Below are 19,573 nucleotides of genomic sequence, written 5' to 3' on the forward strand. Positions count from 1 at the left end.
GAATTTGATATAAATTTTAATCTAGCTATCAGGACTGTTTAAGTAATATCACTCAGCAATGAAGCAGTGGTTAGCCACCAACACCTTTTATAATGTTCCTCTAGATGTGATCATGTAACAGAGCATGTGTCAGCATTTACTGACTGCGTTATTGCAATCAACCAAGGATTTCAAAGCAGCTGATAGCATATAGCTTTTATTATGCACCTTGCTGTTGGCCTGTCTAGGTAATGACAGAAAGTTTGTTTTTGCTTTGAGGCTGTAATTATACAAATTACAGTTTTTGTCCTCTTCATCCTCTCTGTCTCTCTGTCTCTCCTTTTCTTCCTCTGTTTTTTCATGAATAGTTCTAAATAGGAGGGAGTTCCCATTTTTATTGCCAGCATTTCAATAATTGTAGATGTGCTCTTGTAGAAATCAATTGATAATTCTGAACACCTACCATCAATATCCAATTTTCTCCATATTTTTAAAAGGGAAGAATAAACTCAAATCCATTCCAAGTAGATTAACAAAAATGCACTTGTTTTTTTGTTTTTTTATTTTTCCTATCCACATTGTATACAGGGGAGGGTAAGAGTCTATTGTGCCTCACATAAAGGACTATTAAAAATTAAAATGAACATTTTCATTGGTGTGGACTAAAATTTACTTCTATAACCACAGAAATTCAATATAAATTAAGAGTTTGTGAAAAATTGAAAACGGGTACTAGGTTCCAGACGATATTTAATTTAACCTAAGTGTTAAAATAAAAGCAATAACACTGAGAATAAATTAATGAACTACAATTAATTATATTTACAATAAGTGGTTTGGGTTTGAAACACCTACTCTCTGCACTGATAAAATAAAACCTACATCCTGCAGAAGCTAAAGTAAGTTAAATGAAGATGCTTTTAACAGGGTTATTACTTAAGCAATGACAGGTTTACAGATTTTAGCACCACTGGGTTTTCACAGGAGCTACAGCAAGTGCTAAAATAACACACACCTTCAGGTTCATTAAATTCACCAGTGTGATGAAATAACTGATATTTTGCTATATTACTACAGTCTCTCAAAGAACCATCTATAAATAAGATACACTAATAACAACTGTTTGTGCTGGTAAAATAATGAAATAATTCTTCCAAGGTTTATCTGCAAGGGAAAAATAGTGTTTAAGCAATCCCATTAGCCGAGTTGTATCTAGTAATTTTGATTTCTTTGGAGTCACATATTTATTTATTTACCTAAAATAGGTATGTTCTGTGAAAGGTTTTGCCATGGGACTGCACTCAGAAGGAAACTTGTAAAACGGTGGTGTGCATTAAGAGGAAATAAACTGAATCTCACCCCCAAATATTTACTTTATTGTCTGCTGTTTACTAGGATATTTATGGAGGCTGTTTTACTTAAAAAACTTATAAAATTCCAACAATGGCCAGAAACAGCAGCATCTCAGATAGATCCTTTTACTGTAGTCTGTTGTGAGATGAGCTGAAAGCATAAATAGTGGGTTTCAAATAAATCAATGGAGGCTGGCCTTTGGAGACCTGGAAGACATATGGGCCGTAATAGACTATCTCAGGTTGTCTCATGAGTGATTCCATCTGGATGAAGCCTTGGTGTTATTCACAGCCTACTTCTCCCCTAAAACACCTTCAATCTTATCCCCAGCCTCCATCTCGAATGTCAGACCACCTGGGATACGCAGCTGTCAGGCTGAAAGGGGAGCTGCCTGGGACTGGCCCCAGCCCGCTCGTCAGGGAGATCCTGTCACTAGCCAGCAGGCAATGCTAGGTGCACAGGGGTGACAGCACTGCCGAAAGCAGAGGACACGCCCGGCTCGTGATCGGAGATTTTAAGGAAAAAAAAAAATAAAGAACTTAGTGGAAACTGTGACTGTCTCTACAGTAGAGCTACTTGCATATGATACCCTCTCCTCAAGATAGTTTCTTCTTTCTTGTCAACAGTCACGTAGAGATCCGTATATTTTGATTATAAATAAATCAAAATGTCTAATATTCACAAGTAAACATCTTCATACTTCATATCATTCTCAAGTATTTTTTGCCATGTGTTCTCTTAGATTGGTATTCATATTTTCCGTTATTAAACAAATTCAGCTTGATCAGCACATGCCTTGAGAGAATCCTTTCTTTATTGTAACTGTGCTGGTTTGTCTCTTTTCTTTCCTCCTCTGCCTCCTTATTCCCTCAGTACCTGCTGAGGTTTGTGGCTCTCACAGGCTAAGAGACAGCAGCGCCCTGTACAGGTGGCCATTTTTGTTGAGGAGTGACTAGAAAGAATCCAGTCAATTTAGTATTTAGTGTTCCCTTCTTCCCTGTCCAGAGTCCTCCCTTTAAGAAATTAGCAAACACAAAATTCCTTTTGCAGCTTCAGTAAATGCACTCTTCCTCTTTGGGGATTGAATTATATTTCTGTGATTCTGATTTTTCTTTTTTCTTTTTTTGCAAGAGTATGGAGGGTCTCTTAAGCCCACTGAAAATAGTCTGCATTAATCACAAAGGAGGCTTTCTACAAGAGGGCAGATGCCATATCTAGCTTATTTGCTTGTATTTCTAAGTTTCAGCAATGGTTCTTGGCACCCCAGAATATTTATCCAATGAATGGATCAATTTGTATCTTCCTATTTTCTGACAAAAGAGAAATTGTTTTCATGGATAATCAAGATCCAATGTGAGATGAAGTTTTATTTACCTTAAAACGTCCCTCTCCTAAATTTCTTTCCTGTCCACACTTGTTACAACCCTTTTACTTCTTATTTAGCTCCTTTCTCAATATCAACCTGTACTTATTGTGAGTTTTTTTTTTTTTTACTCCTTTTTCTAACCCCTCATATGTTGTATCCAGCTTTAAGATAGGCTCTGACAGTTAAATAAGTTATTTGTGGGTTGGTTTCTGGTTTTATGAAAAAATAATCATAATTTTTCCAGGGAGGCAGCATAGCATAATGGTTAACAGCATGGATTCTGGAGTCAGGTGGAGGGAATTTTAAACTCAGCCCAGCAACGAACAGCCCACACGATCCTGGGAGGTCTGCAGTATGTGCTTAGGTTCTCCCCACCGAGGACATGACACACTCTGCCTTGGTGGATAGTAGAAGAATTAATTGTGACAAGTGTATGAAACACTTGTCACCTAGTGCAGTGCTGCCATTGAAAGCCCGATATTTGCCCTACAGTGTTGACTTGCTGTGTAAAGTAAATATTAGCATCCCCATTTCACTCGTAGGAAACTAAGCCATGAAAGAGTTATTCATTTGATGTCACACTGATGGTGAGATGGGGTTTGAATCAATGTTAATCTGATTCTAGCATCTTTATATTTTTCTGCAAGTTGCTTAGAAGTCAACTTTCAGGCCTCTTTGTAACTTCACACTCAGTCTACATAGTCAGGAAGGCTACTGGCTCCCTCTTTAAAACAGATCCAGAATCTGACCACTTGTCTCTCCCTCCACCAATACCACCTCGGACTCAGCCTCCATCATCTCTTGCCTGGAATTCTCTGTTGACCTCTTAATAGGTCTCCCTCGTTCTGTGTCTTGCACCTTCACTTCTGAACATAGTCACCCAAGTGATCTTTGGAAAGTGTAAAACCTATCATGCTGTTGTTCTGTTGAAAACCCTACACTGAAACCCCATTTCACTGAGCCTAAGAACCAATATCCTTGCACATAAAGGGTTGGCAACTATGGTCAGCACACCAAATCTGCCCACCGCTATATTTTAATAACCCATGAGCTAAGGATGGTATTACATTTTTAAATAGTTAAAATACATACTTTACAGTATATGTGAAAACTATATGAAATTTAACTTTTAATGTTCATAAATAAAGTTAGTTGGAACAAGCCACTTACATTTACTTATATATTGCCTAAGGCTGCTTTGGTGTTACACAGACAGGGATGAGTTGTTGGTGACAAGGATCGTAAGTTGCAAAGCCTAAAATGCTTTCTGCTGGACTCTTTACAGAAATGTTGGCTGACCTAAAAAATCTGGCCCCAGTTATTTCCATGACCACATATACTACCCCTCCAGGCACGATGTTTTTGCTGCACTGGCATTCCTGTTTGTGCCTTAGGACCTTTGCACTAGCTGTTTCTTCTTCCAAGAATACCCTTCCCCTAAATCACCATTTGGCTAATTTTCTTTATCTCTTTCAGATGTCACCTGCCTCATGAGGCGATCCCCCACTGAGCACTTTACTTATTACTGAAATATACACCTTACACCTTAGAGTCTCGTTCCCCTCCCCCCACCTAACTTGCTCTGTTTCTTCTTTTTTAGTGCTTACAAACTTCTAACAGGCCATGTAATTTCTTACTTATCATGTTTTTTTTTTTTTTATTCTCTCTCTCCTTACTAGACTAGAAGCCCCACGCGAGCAGAGATGTCTGTCTTCCTTGTTCAGTGGTACACCTCAAGTGCCTGGAATATTGCCTCAAAAGCACTCATACTCAGTAAGTAACTGTTGACTTTTGAATGTGATATTATAGTGCCTCTTACTAAGCAAAGTATTTTTTTCAATTTTTTAAAAATTGAAATATAGTTGATTTACAATATTGTTAGTTTCTGGTGTACAGCATAGGGATTCAGTTATACATAGATATATTATTTTTCATATTCTTTTTCATTATAGATTATTACAAGACATTGAATAGAGTTCCCTGTGCTATACAGTAGGACACTTTTGTTTATCTGTTTTATATATAGTAGTTTGTATCTGCTAATCCCAAACTCCTAATTTATCCCTCCCCCCTTTCCCCTTTGGTAACCATAAATTTGTTTTCTATGTCGGTGAGTGTTCCTGTTTTATAAATAAGTTCATTTGCATCATTTTTTTTAGATTCCACATATAAATGATAATATATGATATTTGTCTTTCTCTGTCTTACTTCACTTAGTATGATAATATCTAGGTCCATCCATGTTTCTGCAAATGGCATTATTTCAATCTTTTTTATGGCTGAGTAGTATCCCATTGTATATATGTGTGTGTGTGTGTATGTATATATACATACACATACATATATATATACTACATCTTCTTTATTCATTCATCCATCCATGGAAATGTGCTGGCAATTGTAAATACTGCTGCTATGAACATCAGGGTGCATTTATCTTTTTGAATTAAAGTTTTCTCCAGATTTATGCCCAGAAGTAGCACTGCTGGATCATATGGTAAGTCGATTTTTAGTTTTTTAAGGAATCATACTGTTTTCCATAGTGGCTACATCAAATTATAGTCAGCGTACCATCAGTGTAGGAACGTTCTTTTTGTCCACAACTTCTCCAGAGTTTATTGTTTGTGGACTATTTTAATGATGGCCTTTCTGACTGGTGTGAGTTGCTACCTCATTGTAGTTTTGATTTGCATTTGTTTAATAATTAGCAATGTTGAGCATCTTTTCGTGTGCCTGTTGACCATCTGAATGTCTTGTTTGAGGAAATGTCTATTTAGGTCTTCTGACTATTTTTCGATTGGTTGTTTGTTTTTCTGTTATTGAGTTGTATGAGCTGTTTGTATATTCTGGAAATTAGGCCCTTGTCAGTTGCATCTTTTGCAAATATTTTCTCCCAGTCTGTAGGTTGTCTTTTCATTTTGCTGATGGTTTCCTTTGCAGTGAAAAAGCTTATAAGTTTGATTAGGTCCCATTTGTTTATTTTTGCTTTTATTTCTATTGCCTTGGGAGACTGACCTAGGAAAACATTGCTATGAGTTATGTTAAAGAATGTTTTGCCTGTGTTCTCTCCTGGGAGATTTGTGGTTCCTGTCTCATGTTTAAGTCTTTAAGCCATTTTGAGTTTATTTTTGTGTATGGTGTGAGGGAGTATTGTAACTTCACTGATTTTCATGCAGCTGTCCAGCTTTTGCAATATCACTTGCTGGAGAGACTTTCTCCATTGTATATTCTTGCCTCCTTTGTCCAAAATTAATTGACCATAGGTGTATGGGTTTATTTCTGGACTTTCTATTCTGTTCCATAAATCTGTGTGTCTGTATTTATGCCAATAAACCATGCTGTTTTGATTACTATAACTTTGTAGTATAGTGTGAAGGCTGGGAGTGTTATACCTCCAGCATTGTTCTCTTCTCTCAGTATTGCTTTGGGAATTCTGTGTCTTTTGTGATTCCATAAATATTTTAGGATTACTTTGTCTAGCTCTGTGAAAAATGTCATGGGTATTTGATAGGGATCACATTAAATCTTTAGCTTGCTTTGAATAGCATGGCCATTTTAATAATATTAATTCTTCCAATTCAACAGCATAGGATATATTTCTATTTCTTTAAATTACCTTCAGTTTCCTTTGTCAATGTCTTATAGTTTTCAGTGTATAAGTCTTTCATCTCCTTGGTCAGGTTTATTCCAAAGCATTTTTTGATACAATTTTAAAGGGGACTTTTTACTTCCCTTTTCTGGTTTTTCATTGTTAGTATAAAGACATGCAACAGATTTCTGTATGTTAATCTTGTATCCTGCTACCTTGCTGAATTCATTTATCAGTTCTAGTAGTTTTTGTGTGGAATCTTTAGAATTTTCTATCTATAGTATCATACCATCTACACGGAGTAACAATTTTACCTCTTCCATTCCAATTTGGATTTCTTTTATTTATTTTTCTTGTCTGATTGCTGTGGTTCTAATACTATGTCAAACAGAAGTGGTGAGAGTGGCATCCTTGCCTTGTTCTAGATTTTAGTGGGGAGATCTTCAACTTTTTCCTGTTGAGTATTATGTTGGCTGTGGGTTTGTAATAAATAGGTTTTATTATCTTGAGATATGTTCCCTCTATACCCACTTTAGTAAGAGGTTTGTTTTTTTTTTATCATGAATGTATATTAAATGTTATTAAATGCTTTTTATGCAGCTACTGAGATGATCATATGATTTTTGTCTCTTCCTTTGAAGTGAAAAAGCTTGTAATAGTTACTTTAATGTCTCTTATGTTGGAAATAAGATTGTCTAAACAATTTAAATAATAGAAGTATCTCTTTATAAGGAATAACATTAAAAACAAATTATCCATATATATTTTTGAATAGTATTATAGATACTCATGTTAAAAAATGATAAGTAATGGCAAATAATGTAAGATTGATTTTAAATAAAACTTTATAAGGTACTTTGAGAAAAAGAATATTTTTTTCTCTTCCAAAATAATATTTCCTTCATTACTTATATAAAGTCTTAAAATTTCAGTTTAATTTTAACCTAATTGATTTTTAAAAATTAATTCAATGTAACATGAAGTAAGATTTTAAGTAAAAATCTTAGCTTCTTTCTATAAATTTAATTCAATTGACCAATTTTCATTGAATACTGCCATATATGGTCCAAAATGAGCAGAAAATTCACATGTACCTATAGTTAAAAAGACTGATCAAAGCATAAAGAAACATGTTTTATGTAAGAACTTGAACAATTTTTTTTAATAAAAAGTCTGAGGACAGAAAACACAAATTATGTTAATTAAATTATTTGCTAAAATGTTAAAAGCAGAAAATGATAGCTATGGCATTCCAACAATTGAAGAAGCATTTTAACCTCCTTTCTGCCCACGTACAATAGAATGAGATTTTATATTCAAAATGGTATCTCTAAGAAATATTTAAATCCTTTAAGTCCATTTAAGTCATCTCATTACACTGTATCTTTAGTATTTTAGTGAATTGTATTTCATTCTCCTCATTTGAAAGTTAGCCATCTACTTCAGAATAAATACAAATGTTTTAGACAGAATCACCACTAATGTAAGTAAAATAGAGGAGATATTCATATTATACTGATTTTATCAAGCATTTGCCACTTATTTGGGGGTTGGTAATAGTCTATTCTTGCTGCCATTCCAGTAGGCCACCATGAATGATCAAATTACCTGCAAACAATTAACTGAAACATTCTACCCACACAGGATAAAAATAGGGGATGGAGAAGGAAGGGAGTTACCCATTTAGTAAACTGGACAGGGATTCGAATCTTGAAGAAATGGGTCCAAATGGCTAAATACTGTAGTTAGTGTACATTTAACTTCAGACACTAGTTATAATTTGAGTTGACGTAATATGCTGCCCTAGATCATTGATCTTCTAGTTGATGCTAAAAAATGTCACCTGAAATTTATTTCAGTTTATAGACATGTTGCTGCAGGTCCCCTACCTCTAAAGAAAGCAAAGAGTTGCCCCCAAAAGTTGGAAAGCTGACTCATTCTGGACTTAAAGATTCTAAAAGCAGGTTTTAAGAAAACAGATGTTAAGAAATAATGCTTATGGAAATAAATAAAAGAAAAATGGCAGAAAAAAATGTTGATCTTGTTTAGTGGTTCTAGATATTTTTTATATGGATGATGTGGAAAAGACCATGACCCTGTATCTCTAAGTGATAATCAAAACCTGCAGCACTGTGTATGTACAAGAAATGATTCAGTTCCAGCAATACAATTTCATAGGTGATCTTTATATGCCAAGAGAGATAGAACACCTAAAGCTAGCATAAGTCTGGGGAAACTTGAGTCATGAGATAGACAGTGGGAAGTGAAAAAGGTGGAGGGGAAAGAATGAAGCAACAGACTCTGTGGAAGTTTATCCCCAAAGCCTTGCACAGGGGAGTCTCAACTTTGGACCCTACAGGGAGTTACAAGGGAAGATGTGGGAAATCAAGCCAGTATTGCAGTTGTCACAAGTTAGAGATTCTCTATGGCTTGTGATGCTTGAGGGAGGGTAACCAGATCACAATCATATCAATCCAGTGGTTACCATCAACTTCTACTTCCCCAAAATGTACTCAACTATAAAATACTACTTTTTAATATCATTTTTAAACAACAGCTATACTTAGTAATTTTAGTCTTTGTTTCAGGAATTTATTGTAGATTTGTAAGGAAATTTAACTCAGTAGTAGAGTTCTATTACAATTAAGATTTTGCTGTTAACAAAGGTCTTCTTTGGGAATGGACCTCTTGGTGGATGGATCTCAGGAAATGTTTTTATGTAACATGCTGAGCTATTTTGTCTTTGGAGTGTGGGACTGAGTTAAAGAGAATGAAATTATTCTCCTTGACTATTTCTGTGCTGGCTTATCACATTCTCCTCAATGCTTAGGGTAAAGTATTTTCTAGAAAGAGAAATTTGTCTAGTTTTGTAAGCTAAGACTTGCTTTGACACTGGTTGCCTTTTAAGTAAGTGAGACTGATGTCAATTTTCCACGCCTTCTTAACACACACTTGGGTACGTCTTTCTCCTGTCATTCTCCACCTCAGTGGAGTCCTTGAGATTCCCTAAAGCAGGCCGGTAGGATGGGAGTTACAGCAAGCAGGCAGTTGTTTTTCAAGCTCTGGTGAAAAGAGTGATTAGTGGAGAATGGAAGTTATCTTCTAACTCTCGAAGACTAGGTATTTTGTGGGAGCTACTCTGACCACAATCCTTACTATCTCCAAATAGATTACAGGGAACAATTTAGAAATGAAACAATTCAATAGTATTTCATTAAATGTTTTATGTGTTTGTCTGTTAATCTGTTTCTAGTCAATACAATGCAATATCCCATTTAAAATATTTCGTCCCTGAACTATTTTTTTTTTCACTTTGCTTTCAGTGTCATTTCATTTCCTTTTATTTGGCAGAATTCTGTAAGAACTCAGTCACCCTCCTCCACCCTCCCTTCCTGGGAGGCATCTGGTGTAAGCTGCTTCTAACATACATAGAAGAATGTAAATGATAGAATGATAAAATTGTTGTATAGTAGAAAAATTCAGGACAAATTCAGGAAACATGCAAATTAAGTGACAATCCAAAATTTTCAAAAAAAATCAGAAATAAGCTATTGGTAAAATCACAGTATATCTGTTTTGGTGACTTTAGTCTTTAGCTGTCTTAAATTTTCATTTTACTGAAGCTTCATATTCCCATGAACTTTCTTGAGACGTTTAATCTTTTCTACCTGTTCTAATCTGCTTCTAAATAATCTTGGTATTTTTCAAGTTAAAAATATTCTTGCCTTCTACTTTATTATTGTAGATATTTTATTCAATGATATTGTAATTAATGCCTTAATTTGGTGTTCTCTGTAATTCCTGTTACCTAATTATAAACGGTATAGAATATTATTTGTATTTATATTACAAAGTACAAGTTAGTCCAGAGAAAACACATCCTTGCATTCTTGCACTGAGCTAGTCAAACACTTGGTAAGCATTTGCATTTCGAAGAACAAAAACAGATTATTAATGGTAAGGATGTGAGATACACACACAAACACACACACACTTAGGAATAGCGTTTCCATATCTAGGATGACATTTGCATTTGAGAAGTCTTTTGGAAATGTTTTAAAAAATATCTTCTTTAGAAACTAACTAGTCTTTATTCAATCAGTGTCACATACTGGATATGATGGAGTTATCATAGCAAATTTATAACCAGCTTCTCAGGTCCTAAAGAGTCAGAACTTTACATGACAAGCCAAAATGGATTGTATTGAGAGAGAACTTGAAGCCAAGATTTACAATAGATTTCATAATTCTCTGCCCTCAGTAGGTATGCATTTTTTAACACACTCAAATCATAAAAATGGTAAAGATAACATAAATAATGTATTATGTATGATATAGTGTAGTATAGTATTTAAACAATGCATATAAAGTACTTAATATTATGTTTAGCTCATCATAAGTGTTCAATAAATAGTGGTAATAATGATTGTAATTTATTGTAATTATTATTTCATGGAGTCAGGCATTAATTCATGAGAAACTAATAGTTAAAATAATTTATAGTAATAAAAATCAGTAACTAATGTACAAGTAGAATAAATATAATGGATATAAAAGATTGGGATCTATTTAATTAATATATACTGCAACAGATATTTTATTCTAATTTTCTTATGATAGAGATCAACCTCAATAGAAAGTTATGACCATTAATATAGCAACTTATCAGTAATACTTAGGTGAAAAGATAAGACCTGTGGGTTAATGTTCTGATCTTGATTTCAAAAATCCATTAAATCAGTTTAAATAATTCTAACACTTTAAGTGGTAAAATAGCGACAGTAGGATTACTTTTTCATTTATTTTAGGGTATTTTCATTTGAAAGAGCATTATACAGGTAACTGATAACCATGGTCATGACTACACAGAGACAAACCATCTTGGGAAAGGGGGCAGAAAAGGCAGCCATCTCTAGGTCTTTGGTCTACATGAATGATCCTACATCCCTGGATACTGAGAAACATGCCTACCTGAATGGGATTGATACCTCATTTGGATGACTGAACACATTGTTCTCTTCACATAGAAATATTTGGATATTTTTGCATAGGTTATCCTCAACACTGATGACATAATGTAACATGTCAAAGATACACTTTGTTCTTGGTATGATCCATGTGTTCACTTGCCTGGCACTAGAACGACGTTAGTGCAGATTTTTTGGGTGCCCAAACCTCCAACCATGCCAGTAGAATGGCCTGGTAATTCCATTCTGTCAGCCCTACTCACTGTAAACCCATGGCTAAAACAGGCACAAAGATTTGCAAAGAATGACAGCACTGATGGGATGTCATAGAAATTCATGCTGCACCTGTTCTCAAAAATAAAGTTTCCTGTCTTTGCAGTTTTCAGTATAGCACTTTCCACTGATGCTAAGTTTGTTGATTATTTAAAAAGAAGAAGAAAGAACGACACAGACAGGGAAATAAGGTGCCTGCAACACCCCGTGTTGAAAGCTGCATTACTTACTCCGCTTGGATGAATTTATATTGGATAAATCTAGTACGAAGTGAAAACCCTATTTCCAGCTGAGACTTAAAGATGTTTTACTAAAACATGCTTAAGCAAATGTATTTTGATGCCTCACAAGGAAGATACACACAGAGCTCTCTCCACAGAAGTTCAATAAATTGTATATCGGCAGCTGAAGAAAGATGTTCTCTTTCTGATTCGCACTCATAGATTTGCATTGACTTAATTTAAAATTCATGGTATGCACAGTAGAAATGGTTAAATACGACTTTTGGATGATACCTAACAAGGGAAAGTAACTTTTTCTTTCCTGCTCAGTAGTTAGCTACGCTGCTGAAACTCCACACGCTCACCTAGACACTACTTTTAACGGAGGGTCCCTTCACCATGAAAGTCTAGGACAGTGGAACTGCACCTTCAACTGGCATCTCTCCACCTTAGAGGATCCCCATAGGTTTCAAATCCGCCTCAAGCCCAGGCAGTGGCAAAGTGGGAGAGGAATCGAAGAAGCAAAAATAAATATTAAAGTACATAAGAATTAAATATTACCTATTTAAATAGCAATTATGCGGTTGAAAACAAGATCATCACACCTGTACAAGAAAAGGCATGCAAACCCAAAACATCTGCTTGTATCCACCTGCCAGGCACCTGTTTTGCTGTTTCAATGCCATTTGATTGCTAGAGATGTAGAGGCTCTTGTGAGGTAATGAGTGATTTTACATTATGCATGATTGAAAACAGGTGTTCTAATGCTGCACAATTCTATGCATGAATAATTCAGTTTGTTTAGAGCAAGATCTTTAAAAGAAGTACTGCATGGGCTTTATTATTTCTATAAACATGAAGGTTATTTTTTCTTTAATGTACAACAATTGTTCCTTTTCAGTCAGCTTGTTTATGGCAATTTTGGTATAATTTTATGGATGAGGAATAATATCTTGAAAGGTAAAATTGATCATACTTACAACATGTAAGAAGTAAAACTGAAAGGTCTGTTAGCAAGAGGAAAAACGGTATTAAAATTCAATGTTCTAAGTGAAAATGCCTGATTATTTCCTTCCTGCTTTGCCTGCTTTCTGATGGTAACAAAACATTTGTCTGAGAGCTGTAATTAGGGAGGGGTGAACTATTTGGGAAAATAGAGAAATTGTTTTGTATCTCAGCCCAAACACCAAGCAGAGCCCAGACTTCCTTAAAGACAGAACTGATGTCAGTCAGCAGCCCTGCTCTCCTGCGTGGATATCACGAGTTCACAGCCTATCATAAACCACTCTAGGACACCACTGAGAAAGACACTCTCTTTCACTCCAACTCCCACTTCAAGTTTTGTCTACCCTGGTTTGCTAGAGTCAGAAAGAAGTGTTAGTATATTGTGTTTCAAATAGCAAGTAAAATCCCCACACTCCCAATGTTAAGACTTAGAACCTCACCCAGGAGACAGGAGACTTGTTCTCTTAGAGAGCTGGTTTCTTGGACACCAAAGACGCCACATAGTCTTAAATATTTAACACTTCTGAGGTGTGAGAGACAGAAAAACATGTTTGCTTCAATTAATACTATTTAAGTAATGGAAAGACAAAGCAAAAGTTATAGTCATCACCACCTCGCTATTACTGATTTACATTTGTTGAGTGTTTCATACCATATAAACCATAGTATAAGAGAGTTATTGACACATAATAATCTCTTCCTAAAACATACCACCTCAGCAAGTAGTCAGCTTTGAGCTTTGAGGTTTGGCTCTCTTCCCTCATTTTAAGAGCTGTGGGGAGCTTCACAGGGGAATCTATTATTGAAAAGCTTTTCAGTTAGAAGTAAATTGTAAGACTGGTCCTTCATGTGGGGAGCAACACTGGGAAAGTCACAAAGAAAAATAGAAGATTGGTATGAAGGAGAACACTTTCATTGCTATTGACACAGTGAATTGACCTTATTCCCTCCCACGGGGATAAGGTTGGCGAGCAAGCCTTTACAAGTATTCACCAAATATGAGTGTTGGCCTCATAAACTCAGAGGATCAATGCCAAGAAGGGCTTCAGGAATCTAAACTAAAGGATGTAAGTAACCAGAAGATAAAAATCTTGGTCTGGCAATCCTGACCTAGCATAAAATGACCTCTTTCTCTAAAAGTTAAGATAGCAAAGCTTTCTTTTTGAATATGCTATTTATATAAAACTGTTTTTACTACACATCTCAATGCTGATGGACACCTAAACTATTTAGTTGAATCATCTGAAATAGCAATGTTTGTTGGTCAAGTTTGGTTGAATATTGAACATTTCATATGACTCAGTCTATCTCTAGTAAGAGTCCCTCAGTTGGAGGCATCACTTATTCTTAAATACAATCAACCCCACCTTTCACTGCACAAAATGCACAACTAGTAAAAGGAGCAATGTTCTCTGATAGGAGGAAATGCAGAGACCTGATGTGTGATACATATTCAACAATGATTTTAAGAGAAGGCTTTGCAACCATGGTAGAAGTTGGGAAACGCTCCAGCTCACACTTTTCTCCCCATGAGCCAGCTGTTCTTAATGAACTGGTCTATTGAGTAGAAGGTTGCAGCTCTGCCTGTGTATCTTGGAATGAGAGCTGTCAGGACTCTAGCTCTAACACCCTGAGATTATGCTTAGGGTCACACTGTTTAAAAGCCTCACCTTTGCTTTCAGCCAATTGCTGACATCAGTTCACAAGGGCATTACGGATTCGCCTGGGCTGTCCAGCCCAGATGAACCTTCAAATGTCTCCAGCGCCAGCTACCACCCGACTGCATGTGCTTAATTGACTAAGCAGGGCGGCAAACACTTTGACGCACCTCCCACTGATGGGTGGGGCCTCTGCGATCGTGGACAGCTTTGATCGTTAGAATCCGAGAGGAGCGGAGTTCCGCCGGTTTCTCCTTCTCTCCGGGAACGCTAACTCTTAGAAGCCAGCCTCCGTTAGGAAGTGAGCCTTTTCAGCCCGCTGCTGTGAGAAACGCGAGCCGCATCGAGAGTCTCTGGACGCAGGGTTGCAAAGGTGCGAGGCCGGCGAGAGGCGGGGAGCTCTGAGGCAGCAGGCGGGCGAGTGGAGGAGCCATCCTGGAGGTGCGATCTCCAGCCCACGCTGCTCCGGGTGAGGCCAGCCGGGCCCTCCCGCGTTCCCGAGCCACCAACTTGTGAGTAAAACAACAAGATGGTTTTAAGTTTTGTGGAAGTTGGTTATGAGGCAATAGATAACCAGAACTTGCTTTAAGAAATAACACAAATTCAGTCGCTAAACCGGTGTGTGAACTTAAGAAAACGAGTGAACCTATCAGCCTCAATTTTCACATCTCAAAAATGGAGTACTGGTACCGTCTGCCTCCGAGGGTGGTTCTGAGAATGAAAATGTGACATTTTCAGAACAGTGCCTGATTTATATATATATACACATACACATATTCCTCAAAAATTGTGAGTTATTGTACATGACTGTTCAGGGCTCTACAAAGAAATAGCATATGTGGGGGAATTCTAAGCTTAGCATGTCCAAGAAACTTTATGTAGAGACGCAAGCTTCTTGAAGGCATCCTAGCTTATTACCTGTGGCTTTTCAACGTGGTAATTGTAGGTTTCCATTAGCAGACCTTTACCTTGGAAGTCATGAAGCCCGGACTGGAGAGAAGTCAGGAACTGTGCAGATTTAAATTATTTTTTAAATGGCAAATTTCACTCAGAACACAGTGGGCTTAACACAGTACTGTGTGCTTATCTGAGTTGTCCAAAAGGGTAGATACTGGCAGGCGGGAGGAGGGGGCGAGGGGGCGGGGGTTGAAGGATGGAGGTTGGCAAAGACAGACTGGTATCTTTTAGTTTTATCCAGGCCCAGACCCCTTTTGAGACCCCTGGTATGTGCTCGTGGGCTGCCAGTGGTAAGTTCCTTGTGGACTAACAAATGGTTAGCCACTTTAGAGTGTCTTTAGTGTGTAGTGGTAATAAGCCCACACATGATAAGGCTCAGTTTCTGCTAAATGTATGGCCAGTGCTTTGAAAAACAATCATCAGTGGTGGACTGAAGCAGGTGAGTATTATTGATCATTTGATTATAAGCATCTGTACTAAATTGTCAGTAACTTTAATTGCTGGTACTTTTAAGTACCGACTTAAATTGTCAGCACCTGAAGGGTAGAAACCGTGTCTGTTTAACCCATACGTGCAGGTAGAGCTGAAGCATCTTTAACTGGAGAGGTAGGGTCATGTAATGGTCAAGAATATGAGTCAAACTCCTGGTTGGTGACTTACCAGCTGTTCTGTTCTTGAGCAAGTTACTTCATCTCTTTGTGCCTTCCTTTCCTTATCTTGTGGGGATCCTAGGAGTAGCTACTCACTGAGCCCTTATGAGGGTGAACCAAATTAATATTTGCAAAGTGCTTAGAACCCGGGACACGGCAAGTGTCCTGTAAGTATTAGCAAATAAATAAGTAGTCCTAATATTTATACTTCAGAGACGAAGAAATTGAGTCTAGACAAGTTAAACAGCTTAGATACCCTTCATTGCTGGGTCATCACAGGACAAGATTTAGAACACATACCACAGAAAAAGGAAATTGATAATTATTCAAATACTGATAAGTCTATGGATATAATAAAAATGAAGGTTGAGGTGAGGGTTAAAGATTATGTAAAAGTGTTTAAGGTCATTGGAAAGTGCTATCATGCTTCAGTATATATTAACAAGTGAAAAGGTAAGACAGAATTGAGTTGCACAAAGTTATGGTTATTTAAAATAATGATTCATATTAACCTTGATCCTCATTATTGGCAAACATGGTACTGCTTTTGCAATTCAGAACCAAATCGAACTATCTGCTTAACAGTCCTAAATTTGGAAAAACTTAAGTGAACACAACTGAAAACTTAAGAGAAGCATGTTATAAACTGAATTATCATAACAGGGTTTTATAGTACTGGGTGAGGCACTTGTGCAAAGAGTTTTTAGAGGCAATTAAAAAGCAAAATGCCTGCTCCTGAATTGCTAGGGGTCAGTTGAGGAATGAAGACCAGAATATTTAAGTCACCCCCAGTACAGTGTAGACAGGGCTGGTCCAAGGAAGGGCTAGAATTGTTGTCTGGGGCAAATTTACCCATGGAGTGAGGGGGCCCCAAATGAGAAGAAAAGTGTCCTTCAGTTGTCATACACAGAAAAGGTGACAAAAATAAGCACATTTGTTTGGAGAGTAATTGAGTAAACAAATGTGTGTAGACATCTGTAAAATCACTATAGTCCCTATATGAGGAAAACCTCACCAGGTAGAAGTTGGTTCTCCCCATCCCAGTCTTACTAACGGCCTCCCCCATTCTGGCTTCACCTATTCTCGCCTAATTGACTGCTCTTTTTTAATTCCATCTGAGTGTACTCTTTCAACTTGTTTATATATTGCAGATACATACACACACACACAAAATACAATAAAACTATGGTGTTGTAGCAGGCATGCATGCCAACTTACAAATTGAGGTGTATAAGAAATTGAATTTTTCTATAACCGAACTTATTTTCTGTTTAAGCTTCATTTTACTATGCATTGAAAATGACATCCTCATCTAATAGTCTCCCATCCCTAAACTTAATCCTTGAGAAAGGAGTACCTAGTATTAAGACCCTGTGGATAAGAGATGGGTGGGGCAAGAGGAATTTGGTCCAGGTTGTCAGCATCCTTCCACTCTGACATCTACTGAGACTTAGATCGCCCATGTGACCTCTGCTGCCGAGCACATGCTGTATCCTCCTTGTGGAAACTCAAGGCGTCTCCAGGCCAGCTCTCTCGCAAAAGGTATCATGCTCTTCTCTGCCTCACAGACAGACAACCTTACTGGCTTCCTCTCTGGGATTCCTGGAAACATGCTCAGCCAAGCTCTTTCTATCTAGATGTTTCATGAAGCAATGTCTATGCACCACCCCTTTACAGTGTTGGATAGGTGGGAACTCTGGATCTTGCTGGCTCCCTAGACTTGATCTGGTTTGGGGGCACATTCACCTTTTTCTCAGACCCCGAACCCTATCCAAGGTTTATATAATCCCTGCGTTCCTCCATACCCCTTCCCTCAACCTGTAGAATCTTTTCTATTTTCTGAGACCTTCTCTTACTTACTAGGAATTAGTCCAAGTCATTTCTAGTCAAAGATTTATACCATAAGTACTTTTGTGTTTAGAAACACAATAATATGAGTTCTCTGGCTTTCCAAAGCCCTTTCCAAACTGAAGATATCTTCTGCCTCTGATTTATTAACTGTCTCTTGGGACAACTCATGACTTGCCACCTAACAGACAAGGGAGAGGGGGACTGGATGAACAGTTACTGATGGAGAGGTGCTGGGGGAAGTACAGCAGTTAATATTAAAAAGTTTATCCAGCTGTTTGTAATCAGCAAATCATAACATTTCTGAACCTGACTATAGGTGACTTTTTAATAATTTCAATTTCTCCTGTATATCTTAGATCAAATTGTTAGATCTCTGAACCCAAATCCTTTTTCATGCCTTTGCACCTTTTACTCATGTGGCTCCTTGTGTCCAGACTCCTCATCACTCTGTGCCCGGGCAGTTCTGCACTTACACGATAGAGCATCGCCGTGGGGAGTGTGGCCTCTGGGTCAGGCCTCCTAGCGTCAGCTGTACCACTTTAGGTGAGGTGCTGGACAGATTCCTTACCCTCTCTATGCCCTGGTTTCTTCATCTTCAAAATGGGAATTATAAGAGTGCCTTCCTCAAGGGTTTTTCAGGGGGATTAAATGAAATAAGATGAATAAAGTCCTTAAAATGGTTATCTAGTGAATAATACACACTCAGTAAGAATTGGCTATTTCCACTCACCTTTCAAGACTCACTCAATACCACTGCTTCCTAATAGACTTTGTGAGTAGCTCTGGCTGGGACTCAGTACCTGTTTTCTTAGGTCTCACAGTTCCTCATGCTCACCCCCATATTACTCCCATTCTTCTGTCCCCAGTAATCATTCAGGTCAGAGGCCAGACCTCAGCTCCTGAGGGTAGAGAAAGAAGGGGTCAGAGACACTGACTGGGAAGGGCTGAGGGTGCCTTTTCTCAGAGAAGTGCCGTCTTTCACATTTTGTAGAGTGGCCTCTTGGGACTATATTTGCTACATCTTTTTCTGTTAAGAGTCTGTTTCCTTCTCCAGCCCTACCTAATAAACTCCATTTCCACTACATCAGCCCACCAGGAGGAGTGGTAGGGAAGTGGGAAGAAGGAAGGGAGGAAAAGAAAAGTTTTGTGCCAAATTAGTAGAAGTAGTATTTAGTAGAAAAAGTCTGTCTTTTTCAAATAAAGAAAAAGGTTAATGGAGGTAAAGACATGTTCAGGTTTACAGGTCACATGGCAAGCAGTTAAATCATGACTCAGTTTAGCTTTTAATACTTCTGCAGTCTCTAAGACATCTGTCATCTTGGTGTTTAGTAAATGCAGTTCTGCTTCTCATGGGAGGATGCCTTCTCTGAAGCATGCATTATAAGTAATATCTGGGCATTGAAGACAGAAAAGATTTTGGTTCTAAAAACTGCACCCTGGCTTCTCTCACTGCTCTGCAGACCTGCCTGGCTTGTTTGGGTTGTAATCCCTGTTTCTTAAAGCTTTACTATTAAACTTATTGACTTGAATCTTGTCCCAGTGTCTCCAGTTTCTTGCCACAGATACAGTTTTTATCTTAAAGCAAATCCTTCATTTTCTTTGTCTGCACAGAATTCCAGGGCCTGGATATCATCTAGTCTTTGGGTAACATCTTCCAGATTTGTTTTAAGCTGATTACATGTTGCTGAACAATCAGATTTTCTG

At 37.5% G+C, this 19,573-nt stretch overlaps 1 long non-coding RNA gene across 1 annotated transcript in view; it reads left to right on the forward strand.

Moving 5' to 3' along the window:
* Positions 1-19,573, forward strand: part of LOC105084595 (uncharacterized) — a 222,544-nt gene that overhangs the window by 167,293 nt on the left and 35,678 nt on the right. The window contains exon 3 of the long non-coding RNA XR_004136655.2: positions 4,378-4,471. This is a non-coding gene — a long non-coding RNA (uncharacterized LOC105084595). The remainder of the gene's footprint in view (positions 1-4,377; positions 4,472-19,573) is intronic.

Source organism: Camelus dromedarius, chromosome 4, assembly GCF_036321535.1.
Source record: "Camelus dromedarius isolate mCamDro1 chromosome 4, mCamDro1.pat, whole genome shotgun sequence".
Lineage (NCBI taxonomy): Eukaryota > Metazoa > Chordata > Mammalia > Artiodactyla > Camelidae > Camelus > Camelus dromedarius.